The sequence below is a fragment of the Nipponia nippon genome, unplaced genomic scaffold, assembly GCF_047370975.1.
Source record: "Nipponia nippon isolate SJK-2023a ecotype South Korea unplaced genomic scaffold, ASM4737097v1 scaffold_3, whole genome shotgun sequence".
Taxonomy (NCBI): Eukaryota; Metazoa; Chordata; class Aves; order Pelecaniformes; family Threskiornithidae; genus Nipponia; species Nipponia nippon.
Window position 1 is genome coordinate 33,739,994 of NW_028262347.1, and position 12,753 is coordinate 33,752,746.

At 40.6% G+C, this 12,753-nt stretch overlaps 1 protein-coding gene across 1 annotated transcript in view; it reads right to left on the reverse strand.

Moving 5' to 3' along the window:
- The window catches only part of ADAMTS20 (ADAM metallopeptidase with thrombospondin type 1 motif 20), a 104,478-nt gene that overhangs the window by 73,237 nt on the left and 18,488 nt on the right, over positions 1 to 12,753 (reverse strand). The window lies entirely within an intron of this gene.

The following is a 12,753-nucleotide window of genomic DNA, read 5'->3' on the forward strand; positions in this document are numbered from 1 at the left end:
GCTTGTGCTAAGGCTGCAAGGCTACAAAATTAACAGGATCAAGGAACAGGTCCAGCTGCAAAGCAATTTTTTTTTCTTTTTTTGTATCATGTTATGTTGATCAACATGATCTCATTCCTGGTGCCGCCCCTTCGACACAGGTGCTGATAGAGGGAAAGGTGCAGAAGAACAGACTTCTTTCAAAAGCAGCCTACACTTGAACTGTCTCAAATTGCTTGCTGTGTATGAATCCTATGTACCTGAGACCAAGTAATTCTGCTAAAAGTTGGAACTGACAGAGCACTGGCTCCCACTGACTCATACCCTCCCTTCCTCTAAACTGGAGAGAGCACAATGCACAGCGTCGTCCTTCATTCTTTTGTTGATACAGAAACTGGAAATAGAGGACTCAATAAGGGCAGGGAGAGAGCCTGAGTTCTGGAATCCATGTGGAGCACACATTTCAGAGCAGCACAGCTATTGTCTGCTTCCTTCCATATGGACTCCATTCTTGGTTACTAACCAGCAAGCGTCCAGTTATTCTGAGGTGGGAATAAGGAGCATCTCTCAAGCACTCACTGAAGAGTTCAATTAGGCATAGGTACATTCAGAACACCTTTATCAAAGAAAAGGGGCCTGTAAAGGCTCAAGCATTATTTAGGCAGATGGGGTTATCTGAATTTGAATGGAATGAACTACCATTTTGCTACTATCAAAACTACTTTTAAACTACCGCAAACTATCAAGCTCATAATGTGTTCTTATAGTTTTGAGATCCACTTTGATACACCTAGAAAGGATATTTCTGGATATTTATCCTCCTCGTGAAATATCACAAACAGTCAAGGTACGTTCCTGAATGAATTGTCATCTAAGAATAACATAATTATCACATTCATCTCAGCTCAGGTAACTAATGGTAAGCAAGCTGTCTAAAATCCTTCAACAGTCAATGGAGAAAGAGAAAGGATGAACTGTTGTGTAGACATGCTATCTGAAGATATATATTTAGATATATGTATTCTCGTACAAGATTAAGATAAGTTATTTCATTTGTTCATCCCTTTACTATGGAGGGAGACGAGATGTCTAATTCTCAGATGTATGAGGCCAGGGAAGATTAATTCCAGCCCAACTACTTCAAGTTTTATTTCCCTTTAGCAAAGAAGAAACAGAAGACGGGTTCATATGGCATTGCAAAAGCATGTCAGAGAGGAATCTGAAATGTGATCTGTGAGGATCTTTAGCTTATAATGTGAAGATGCTTGTCCTGAGGATTGACTCTCCTACTACTTAAGCTGATATAAAAGCCACTTACAACAGAATTTGTTACAGCATAAACCTATAGAAGAAGATTACATGCATATAGCATTAACAGGAAGATCTTTTATGGAACAGGTAACAAAGCCAGATTGTTTCATGTCTAGATTATAATGTTGAAACAGGCATTGCTATAGAAATACAGTAAACAATCCTAGAATGATTTGGGTTGGAAAGGACCCTTAAAGATCATCTAGGCCACCTCGCCCTGACACAGGCAGGGACACCTTTCATGAGATCTGGTTGCTCAAAGCCCGGTCCAACCTGACCTTCTACTCTTCCAAGGATGGGGCACATCCACAACTTCCCTGGACAACCTGTTCCAGTGTATCACTACCCTCATCATACAAAATTTCTTCTTTATATCCAATCTAAACCTACACTCTTCCAGTTTAAAACTGTTACCCCTTGTCCTGTCAACCACAGGCCTCAGTAGAAACTCTCTCTCAATCTTATGAGTCCTCTTTATACTTTGAAAGGCTGCAATAAGGTCTCCGCAGAGCCTTCTCCAGGCAGAACAACACTAACTCTCTCAGCCTTTCCTCATAGGAGAGGTGTTCCAGCCCTCTGATCATTTCTGTGGCCTCCTCTGGACCTGTTCCAACAGGTCTATGTCTTTCTTGTACTGGGGGCCCCAGAACTGGACACAGGACTCCAGGTGGGACCTCAACAGAGCAGCATAGAAGGGGAAAATCACCTCCCTCAACCTGCTAGCTATGCTTCTTTTTATGCAGCACAGGATACCGTTGGCTTTCTGGGCTGCAAGTGTGCATTGCTGGCTCATGTCCAATTTTTCATCCACCAGCATCCCCAAGTCCTTCTCTGCAGGGCTGCTCTCAATCCATTCATCTCCCAGTCTGTATCAATACTGGGGATTGCCCTGACCCAGCTGCAAGACCTTGCACTTGGCCCAGTTGATCTTCATGAGGTTCACATGGGCCTCAAGCCTGTCAAGGTTGCTCTGGGTGGCATCCCTTCCCTCACATGAATGAACTGCACCACTCAGCTTGGTATCATCAGCAAACTTGCTGAGGGTGCACTCAATCCCACTATGTCATTGATGAAGATATTGAGTAGTACTGGTCCCAATATGGACCCTTGAGGGACACCACGCATTACTGGTTTCCACTTGGACATCAAGCCATTGACTACAACTCTTTGGACATGGCCATCCAGCCGATACCTTATGCATCTAACAGTCTGTCCATCAAACCCATATCTCTCCAATTTAGTGGCCAGAATGTTGTGGGGGACCGTATCAAAGTCCTTACAGAAGTCCAGGTAGATAACATCTGTAGCTCTTCCCTTGTCCATTGATGCAGTCTCTCCATCATAGAAGGCTGCTAGATTAGTCAGAAACATCTTTCTATTAACTTGTAAATCAGTCTAGTCAATGTCTTGTTTGGGAACAGCAAGCTCTGAAATTCAGGGAACAGCTGCATTTCACTGGCTGTCAAATAAAGAGCATGCAGGTCATCTGAGGTAGTGATACTTGACACAGTGAACAAAAAACAATACACGATTGGTCCAGTTCTACAAGGGTATATATCAGGTAGAATAGGCAGAGGGATTGAGAACCAGATGGGGGGGCGGGGTTAACTAGGTTCAGCTAACACCAAATACTACCACGAGTGCCTAAACTGTAACTGTCAACCTTCAGTGCAACATTACCCCTCAGTTTCTTAAAGGTCTCCTGTACCATAGTATGTGAGAGGAGGACTCATTTCTGATCCTGGGTGACTGGAATGATCTGGGCAAAAAGTCTAAGCTGGAGCCTTCTTAGGATTAAAATTTAGCACTTCTTGCTCTTGTTTATGGTTATTACTGTAGTTGACGGATGTTCCCTCGTGTACATTAATAGTCCCTTGAAAAAAATTTGTTACTGTTATGCGAGTGCTGTCTGTTATCTGCTAACAAAATCAGAAAACACAGAGAAGGTAAAGAAACCAACACAAAACCCAGAGTCAGATGTCCTCCTTCCTGCCTGTTGACACAATGTCCATTTAAAATATTTGAGCAAAAGTATTTCTTCAAAACCCCATACAAATTACTCATACCTCAGAGGAGATGCATTAGACTAAGTATAAGGAGAGAGAAGAGTATCTCATTGCACACCTGAAAAGAATCTGTTGCAGGACCTTCAATACCATGCACCATCTGCGTTATCTACTAGCTGTCTCTGTCTGGAGAACAGCTGAGGCCTGAAATCATGTCACTTAGACACCTGAGGCCAGCAGTTCTTGACAGAATCTGAAGCATACTTTCTCTCATACTGGAGACAGGTAAGCTCCTGCTAAACATAAAAGTAACACTGCCCTCATTAACCCTACATTTGAGTCAAAGTATGTAGCCTTTGTCTCATGGGCACTTTCATGACCCCCAATCACTTAGTTATTACCACTGCTTTCAAAAGATCAAAGAGCAAGACTATGCTGATAATGAGATGCCCTTATCAGTGAAGTAAGGTATATTCTGCAGGCTGGCTGAACACATGTGTGAAGAGAAAAATCCTGAGAGTTGAAAATCACAAACCAAACCTGAAGGTTTACCTAGGGAACAGTACAGGCTAAAATTGTCAACTGAGACTTGAAATAGATCAATGCAGGGAATTATCAAAGATCTGGAATATGAGATTCTTATTTTTAGTGAAAAAAAAAAAAATAAAGGGACAAGTACTCCCTGCTCCTGTATTCTAAGGATACCTCTTTCAATGCTCCCTTATTGGAAGCATTCATGAAAAAGGATGATGAAATGGGATAGGAATTTGATAGAATACACCATTTCTTTACAGTTTCCAGATCTACTTGCTTTACAGTGATCTAAATCCAGGCTTCACAGAAGTAGGAGGTAATAGCCAAGACAAAGGGAAATTAGTTTCAATAGATTTTTCAGACTCTTAAAACTAGCATCCACACCACAGAACAGTTCGGACCACACAGCAACAAAGAAACGAAAAAAAAAATATATATATATATAAATGAAGCTAGTTACCCTTCAGTGGAAGGACCACAGCTTTCATTTTCATGAAATTCTCAAAAATTAAGTCAGGTCTTGTCATCACCACAGCTCTAGCTGCCAGGTGACTGGAAGCAACTTGGTCACAACAAAGTTTATTTTCTCTAGATACCCCTGTTGTAACTGTTCATTAAATTGAGACTATGAATTGTGGCAAAATGCCCTATTTAGAAAAGGGGTAGTAAACAAGCAAGTACATGTAGAGGCTGGAAGATAAGTAAATGATTTATCCAAATAGAATTGGACTTCTTCAGCTCTTTATTCCTAAGTGTTGTATCACAAGACCTCTTTTTCTTTCCTCTTGTCTGTTACACACAACCATGGTACCAGGAGAATACAAACATTCATATCCCTTGAAAGAAACATGATATCACTTCTTAGCTCACATGTCTTTTGCAGGCTCCAACAGTCTCTTATTTATCACTGTAGTGCTGAAAGGATGTAAGATATCCAGGATCTGGGAGATTTCTCCTTCACCTCTTCCATTGTCATATCCTGATTCTGTCATATATTTCCTAAGACCCCAGAATTGTCTGAAGTCATGAGATAAAGAAGTCATCACAGCATTTATTGCTTCACTGAGAGAATGAGAAAGAGCTGTGTTATTTCTGCTGGTGTTACTCCCATTCTGTTCCATCCATATTTCTGCACAAACATGTGCTTTCACTAGTGGAACCTAATGCCAGCAGAGACTTCTCATGCAAACTTGCACACGTATACCTACATACCTCAGAGTTACCATTTTTTTCCCGCTATGAGTTTTAGGTCATCTCCTATCCCCTCATCCAAGTCCTCTTCAATCTACCATCCCCTGAGTTAACCAAGTAGAGGTTCCAGATGACTCCCTATTGTGCTCTAGTGGAGGCAAAAAGAAAGAATACAACCCTTTTAAAGGCTGAGTCACCCTGCCAGGAATGCCTGTGCTCTGTCTTATCTCTAACTTGGGACTGAGATGGTTGCAAAGATATCCCTTTAATATTGCAACAACTCAGTAAGTGGTGACTTAGTCATCATCATCTGCAGACTTTTGATGAAAATATGCACCAAGATTATAATCGGATAAATGCCGTCATGTACAGCTCAGATGTCAAAGCATCCTTCCTTTCAGTATCCAAAAGAAACTACCTGAAAAGATCATTTCACAAGGCACGACCCTAGCCAGGCTTCTCTAGCCATTAGAAGCTACTCAGAGAAATACATGAGTGTTGCTTGGCAAAATGTCTCCTTCCTTTATACGGGACGAGTCGCAGGTAGATTAGAGCAAGGCCTTTGTCATAATTAAACAGTACTGAGGCTTCACCAGAGGGACAGACCTTGAACCCTGTACTAATGAGGAGAAAGTCATAGAGACAAGTATTAGTCTAATTACTAAATATGTAATTAACAACAACCACCACCAGCTAGGTAACAATAGTAGTAAATAGCACTAATAGCAGTGAAGTATAAAGATGAGCAAGTATGTGCCTGCAAAATTTCATAGAATTATAGAATTGTTTAGGTTGGAAAAGACCTTCAAGATCATCAAGTCCAACCGTTAACGTAGCACTGCCAAGTCCACCACTAAACCATGTCCCTAAGCACCACACCTACACATCTTTTAAATACATCCAGGGATGGCGACTCAACCACTTCCCTGGGCAGCCTGTTCCAGTCCCTGACTACCCTTTTCAGTGAATAAATTTTTCCTAATGTCCAATCTAAACCTAAACTTGAGGCCGTTTTGTCTCATCCTATCGCTTGTTACTTGGGACAAGAGACCGATGCCCACCTCACTACAGCCTCCTTTCAGGTAGTTGTAGAGAGTGGTAAGGTCTCCCCTCAGCCTCCTTTTCTCCAGGCTAAACAACCCCAGTTCCCTCAGCCGCTCCTCATAAGACTTGTGCTCCAGACCCTTCACCAGCTTTGTTGCCCTTCTCTGGACATGTCCCAGCATTTCAATGTCTGGCTTGCAGTGGGGGGCCCAAAACTGAACACAGTATTTGAGGTGCGGCCCCACCAGTGTTGAGTACAGGGGGACAATGACTTCCCTAGCCCTCCTGGCCAAACTATTTTTGGTACAAGCCAGGATGCTGTTGGCCTTCTTGGACACCTGGGCACACTGCTGGCTCTAATACCTCTGTATTAGCTGGTGGACCTCAAGATGTCGTGAGGTATGAGGCATTATGACATTTAATATACAGGCACCCTGGAGCTGGAATAGAAGGACAGTCACAATTTAAAAAATAGTAGGATTTTTTAACAGCTATATAGATATCTATATATATCAGGATAAGCAACAAGTTTAGCTTAAAGAATTTTGTATGAATGATACTTTAAAAATAATCATTTCCAATTATTCATTGGTGTATAATCAAATACCCATTTTCATTTTAATGACGTCAAAGTGCACAAAATCATGTCTTTTTATATATACAGAAGAAGAAACAGAAGTTATAGAGGATAAGCAAGAAACAAATGCCTTTGTGCTGGCTCTCTAGATTTCACTGAATGAGAGTTAAAAAGCACTGAACATTCTCGCAGCATTAGTAGTAATACACTGGTTTGAGTGAAAAAGGGGTAAAATACAAGCTTACTAGTCTAAGTAGTAGATGCAAGGAGCAATAAATTTTGAATTTAAAAATATTTATTGCCTTTCAAATGCTAGTCATACAAACTAAACGATTAACCTACAAATTATTCAAGTCTACTGCCCATTTTTAAATGATAACTGCATGGCAGAATCAGTAACGTTAAATATTCTTAAATGCTAGTATGCATCTATGTTTTCCCAGAGTGCTACGGAAAGATGAACTGTTAACAGTTGTATGGTATGAACTGCAAAGAAAGTATAAAAAGATTCTTTAAATTCATCCCGTATATATTGGGACAGAATAATTTGGCTGCTTTTTAACAACGGGAGCAGCACACTGGTGCACGGGATCTTTCCATGCAGAAAATATTTTACAATCAATGCCGTTGATTAGCTGTCAGAATGGCAAAATAAAGAAGTATAAACAAGACTACAACTAGAAAATTTTTTGCTGTTAAGACCTGTTACTTACTGCCTTACATTTTACATCTCAGTAAATTACCGTAGCCACAAAACATTACCAAAACAACAGTAACTATTTCAAGGTACTTCAATGGCAGCTTGGTGTGCACAGATCTGAAAGACTACACAAAGAACAAAACAATAGAGAGCCAAAGCCATTTATGTGCAGTCCAAGTTAGGAACCTGTCTTGATGAAAATTAAAAATACCAGCTTTTAATACCATTTTATAATGATACTATTTTACCATTATATAATGCCATTTTGTGATTCCACAGTCTCCCTGCAAGCTCAATGATCTAAACTGATGCTGTCTCAATCCTTTCCTTGAATGCATGGCTGCCCCCCTGCCATGCTCCAACTCTGGCACTCACATGACTAGGCAGTCAGCCAAGTTCACAATCTGAGCTGGCCAACATAGCCCTACCACAGGTGGTTTTACATGCCAAATTTTCTTTTCAGAAAGGCAAGATTACAAAATTCTTGCTGCAGGCAGACGAAGAACAGACCACGAAGTTTGACTACCAAACCAACTATATAAGCAGTACACTTCTTAAAAAGCTGTCAATAATCAGGTACCTGATTCAGACAATGAGGACAGTACCTCAGCACATATCATGGAACCAGATTTGATGAGGTTTTGGTGCTTTTACAGTAAACTCCAGTGTCTTAATGAATTATTTCAATTGCTAAGATCAAGCCTTCGTGTTACAGACTTTGAACTGTCACAAGATAATGTGCCTAAGATAGAGTCCTCCATCTACTAAATCTACTAAGACAGTACCTACTGCCTGCTCTGCTCATGCAATGCTTGGAGGAACAAGAAAGAACATTGTGAGTTAAGCAATCACAGATTTCTTTATTATTTTATTTATCATTTTACATTAAATAATGCCACTCTATTGTATTTCAATACAGAAGTTTTGATAAAGTCCTATGACAAAGGTATTCCTTGTACTTTTAAATACATATTTCAATCAGAACTAGTAAGTATTTCCAAGATGTAGTGTAAATACTGTGAATACTCATCTTGCCAAGATTTATGCAGTTTTAAAGAAATGAGAAAATGCATTCCAGTTCCAGTTCAATGGGATTACTTGCATGCTGAGAGTTAAGCCTTTTCAGGTTGAATTGGATGAGTGACAAGACACTTAAAACCCTAAAAATATTTAGCAGTATATTTCAGTTCTTATTTTCCACTCATAAAACAGTACCCTATAGCAGCAAGTTTACTTTGGTGGCTTTGTTGATGCTAAAAAAAAAAAAAGGGAGAAAAGAAAAGACAAACAGGCCAGGATTTCAAAGGTTCTTCTGGGAGCTAGATGTCTAAGTTTCATTAAAATTTAATGGGATTTATATGCTTCAACTTTTCAGGTTTCTTTAAAATCCAAGCCAAAAATAAAAATCCTTAAAAGTTTCAGAATGATTATAACAGTAGGGTATAATGTTTGATTCATTTAAAATGTCAGCAACCCGACAATTTCCTGTAACAGGAGAAGTTGCTTGACCAGATACAAGTACCAGTTAAATTTAATAATCAAACCTATCTGTACAATGGCAGAAAGGATAAAATTTAATAGTTTCATTTCTTCCCTTTATGGGTTATGAAATAAGACTGGTTCTATTTCAAACACTAATAGGCTGTGGGTCAAGAAGTGACCCACCTGCATACTGATGAATTCTAATACAGATTACATAGCAAAGAGTGGTAGTAATTTTTTTCCTATTCTTCACATTTATTACTAGCTTACTGAAAAATAACTACTATAAAATAACAACTATTATGGAGAAGGAAGAGAAGAGACTGAAGACTGTATCTTCATATGCATTATTTGATTTGTTTGACAAAGCAATACATATGTAAGTAGAGGCTTGGACCAGATGACATCCAAAGGTCCCTTACAATTTAAATTATTCTGTGATACTATGACATCACTGAAATGCTTCAAGGAGAAGCATATGAGCTGGGATATGTATTCTTGGAGGGGTGGGGATGAAATTAACTGGACTGTGAAGAAAATCTTTCAGAATTAAGATCTGATTTTATATTAAGAAAAATCTGCATTAATAAAAGCTAAACATTTCTAGAAATAAAGTTTTAACAAACTTTTCTTTCAAGCCCAACTGCAACTTAATCTGGCTACTGCTGTAAAAGACAATAATAAAAAAAGTTTCTACAAATACATTAGCAACAAAAGGAGGGCTAAGGAGAATCTCCATCCTTTATTGGATGCAGGCGGAAACATAGTGACAGGACAAGGCTGAGGTACTTAATGCCTTCTTTGCCTCAGTCTTTAATAGTCAGACTGGTTGTTTTCCGGGTACCCAGCCCCCTGAGCTGGAAGACAGGGATGGGGAGCATGATGAAGCCCCCATAATCCAAGGGGAAATGGTTAGCGACCTGCTACACCATGTAGACATACACAGGTCTATGGGGCCGGATGGGATCCGCCCAAGGTTACTGAGGGAGCTGGCAGAAGTGCTCACCAAGCCACTTTCCACCATTTATCAGCAGTCCTGGCTAACCCAGGAGGTCCCAGTTGACTGGAGGTTAGCAAATGTGCCGCCCATCTACAAGAAGGGCCAGAAGGAGGATCCGGGGAACTACAGGCCTGTCAGCCTGACCTTGGTGCCGGGAAAGGTTACGGAGCAGATCATCCTGAGTGCCATCACACAGCACGTACAGGAGAACCAGGGGATCAGGCCCAGTCAGCACAGGTTTAGGAAAAGTTGGTCCTGCTTGACTAACCCAATCGCCTTCCATGACAAGGTGATCCACCTAGTGGATGAGGGAAAGGCTGTGGATGTTGTCTACCTGGATTTTAGTAAAGCCTTTGGCACCATTTCCCACAGCATTCTCCTGGAGAAACTGGCTGCACATGGCTTGGACAGGCATACTCTTTGCTGGGTAAAAAAACTGGCTGGATGGCCAGGCCCAAAGAGTTGTGACGAATGGAGTTAAACCCAGTTGGCAGCCGGTCACCAGTGGTGTTTCCCATGGCTCAGTATTGGCACCACTCCTGTTTAATATCTTTATCAATGATGTGGACGAGGGGATTGAGTGCACCCTCAGTAAGTTTGCAAACGACACCAAGTTGGGAGTGTTGATCTGCTGGAGGGTAGGAAGGCCCTACAGAGGGACCTGGACAGGCTGGATCAATGGGCCGGGGCCAACTGCATGAGGTACAACAAGGCTAAGTGCCAGGTCCTGCACTTGGGTCACAACAACCCCAGGCAATGCTACAGGCTTGGGGAGGAGTGGCTGGAGAGCTGCCTGGCTGAAAAGGACTTGGGGGTGTTGGTTGACAGCTGGCCAGCAGTGTGCCCAGGTGGCCAAGAAGGCCAACAGCATCCTGGCTTGTACCAAAAATAGTTTGGCCAGGAGGGCTAGGGAAGTCATTGTCCCCCTGTACTCGACACTGGTGAGGCCGCACCTCAAATACTGTGTTCAGTTTTGGGCCCCCCACTACAAGCCAGACATTGAAATGCTGGAGCATGTCCAAAGAAGGGCAACGAAGCTGGTGAAACGTCTAGAGAACAAGTCTTATGAGGAGCGGCTGAGGGAACTGGGGTTGTTTAGCCTGGAGAAAAGGAGGCTGAGGGGAGACCTTACCACTCTCTACAACTACCTGAAAGGAGGCTGTAGCGAGGTGGGGGTCAGTCTCTTCTCCCAAGCAACAAGCGATAGGACGAGAGGAAATGGCCTCAAGTTGCACCAGGGGAGGTTTAGATTGGACATTAGGAAAAATTTCGTCATTGAAAAGGGTAGTCAGGGACTGGAACAGGCTGCCCAGGGAAGTGGTTGAGTCGCCATCCCTGGATGTATTTAAAAGATGTGTAGGTGTGGTGCTTAGGGACATGGTTTAGTGGTGGACTTGGCAGTGCTAGGTTAACGGTTGGTCTTGATGATCTTGAAGGTCTTTTCCAACATAAACTATTCTATGATTCGAAGATTACCTTAAGAAGTAGCAGATGTACATGTGGAATAAGAGGTGCCAGAAGATACTAGCTATACATCTTACTATCTACTGTGTTATTCAAAGATATTAAATTCACATTAAAGATGTAGTGTTTTATTGTATGCCATTACCTCAAAGTCAGCAAAAACTGCCCTAAGCCCTAGTTTTACAATATAGACAGGTAAGAGCAAGAATGAAATCACAAGCTTTTTAGCAAAGAAGAGGTATTCTTTCACTCATACATGTATATGTTAAATCCTAGATGTTAAAAACAGTTCATATAGACTCTCTTTAGTGGCAATTATACAATGCATATCCTATTTACCTAGCAGAAATCCAATCATGTAAGTAAAAAGGCACAAGAAACATTGCACTGTAAGGAATAGTGGTTGAATGTACATCTACAGATGCAGGAACAATGTTTGTTCTTAACAAGAACATCAGGAATTACATTAGCTATAATCACAACAGGACCTCATGAAAATTATACAATAAATGTTCCATTTCATCTTATTGTAAAGTTTTGTAAAAAACAGCTTCCATCTTAAAATAATGTTTTTGACCACTTCGTTTTGGTTCTTAGTACAGCTCTGTATTAAAAAAGTAACTTCATAGAAAATGGCATCTTTGGGATCAGTTGTTTCTAAAAGAATCCCAAATTGAGTCTGTAGTATAAGAAAAAATCCACCTTTCAAAACTGATTTTTTTTTTTTGTAATACATGAACTTTCAGGCTGTCACACCACTGCCAGCAGAAAAACTCAGAAGACTATAAAACTAAAGTATGCTAATCTCCCTTAAAAGTTTCATTATTTTTCTTATAAACCAATTAAAGAAAATTCCATCTTCTAAATTCAGGTGCCTACATCAGCTGGAGATTTAAACATTAGATTGAGCAGAACTCAGTGCAGTTGCCTAATTATACATTATCTAGTGTCACTTCAGATGCTATAGGTTATTAGACACCTATACAGAACTGGCAGGTACGACACATGATCTACAGAAGACTTGCACATCTTTGTGAAACAACAGCTGAGGCCAAGTCAGATGTCCTATGGCATCTTAAATGGCACTGGACACTTCTATGAAGCAAACTAATTGATCCCAGTGGAAACTAGAGACCTGTTCATCCAAAAGCAGATGTCTATAACTGGTCAAGTGAAGAGCTCTATTATTTAAAGTAGATATCTCCATAAATACCTATATGTAGGTGTCTTAATTTGCACGCCCAAAGTTAGATGCAGTTTCATATAAATTAAGCTTCTTGAATAGCACGCCTTTTCCTAAAAAATTGTTCAGCAGGTGTCACGGTAAACCTTTTGATTTTACAGAGGTTATTGTACTAGATCCTGAATCAATACAAGAGGTTCAAGAAAGAGTCCACTACAGAAAGAGCTCAGCTAAATGATGCCAACTCAAAGTCTGACCCATATTAATTTGAAATTACTTGAA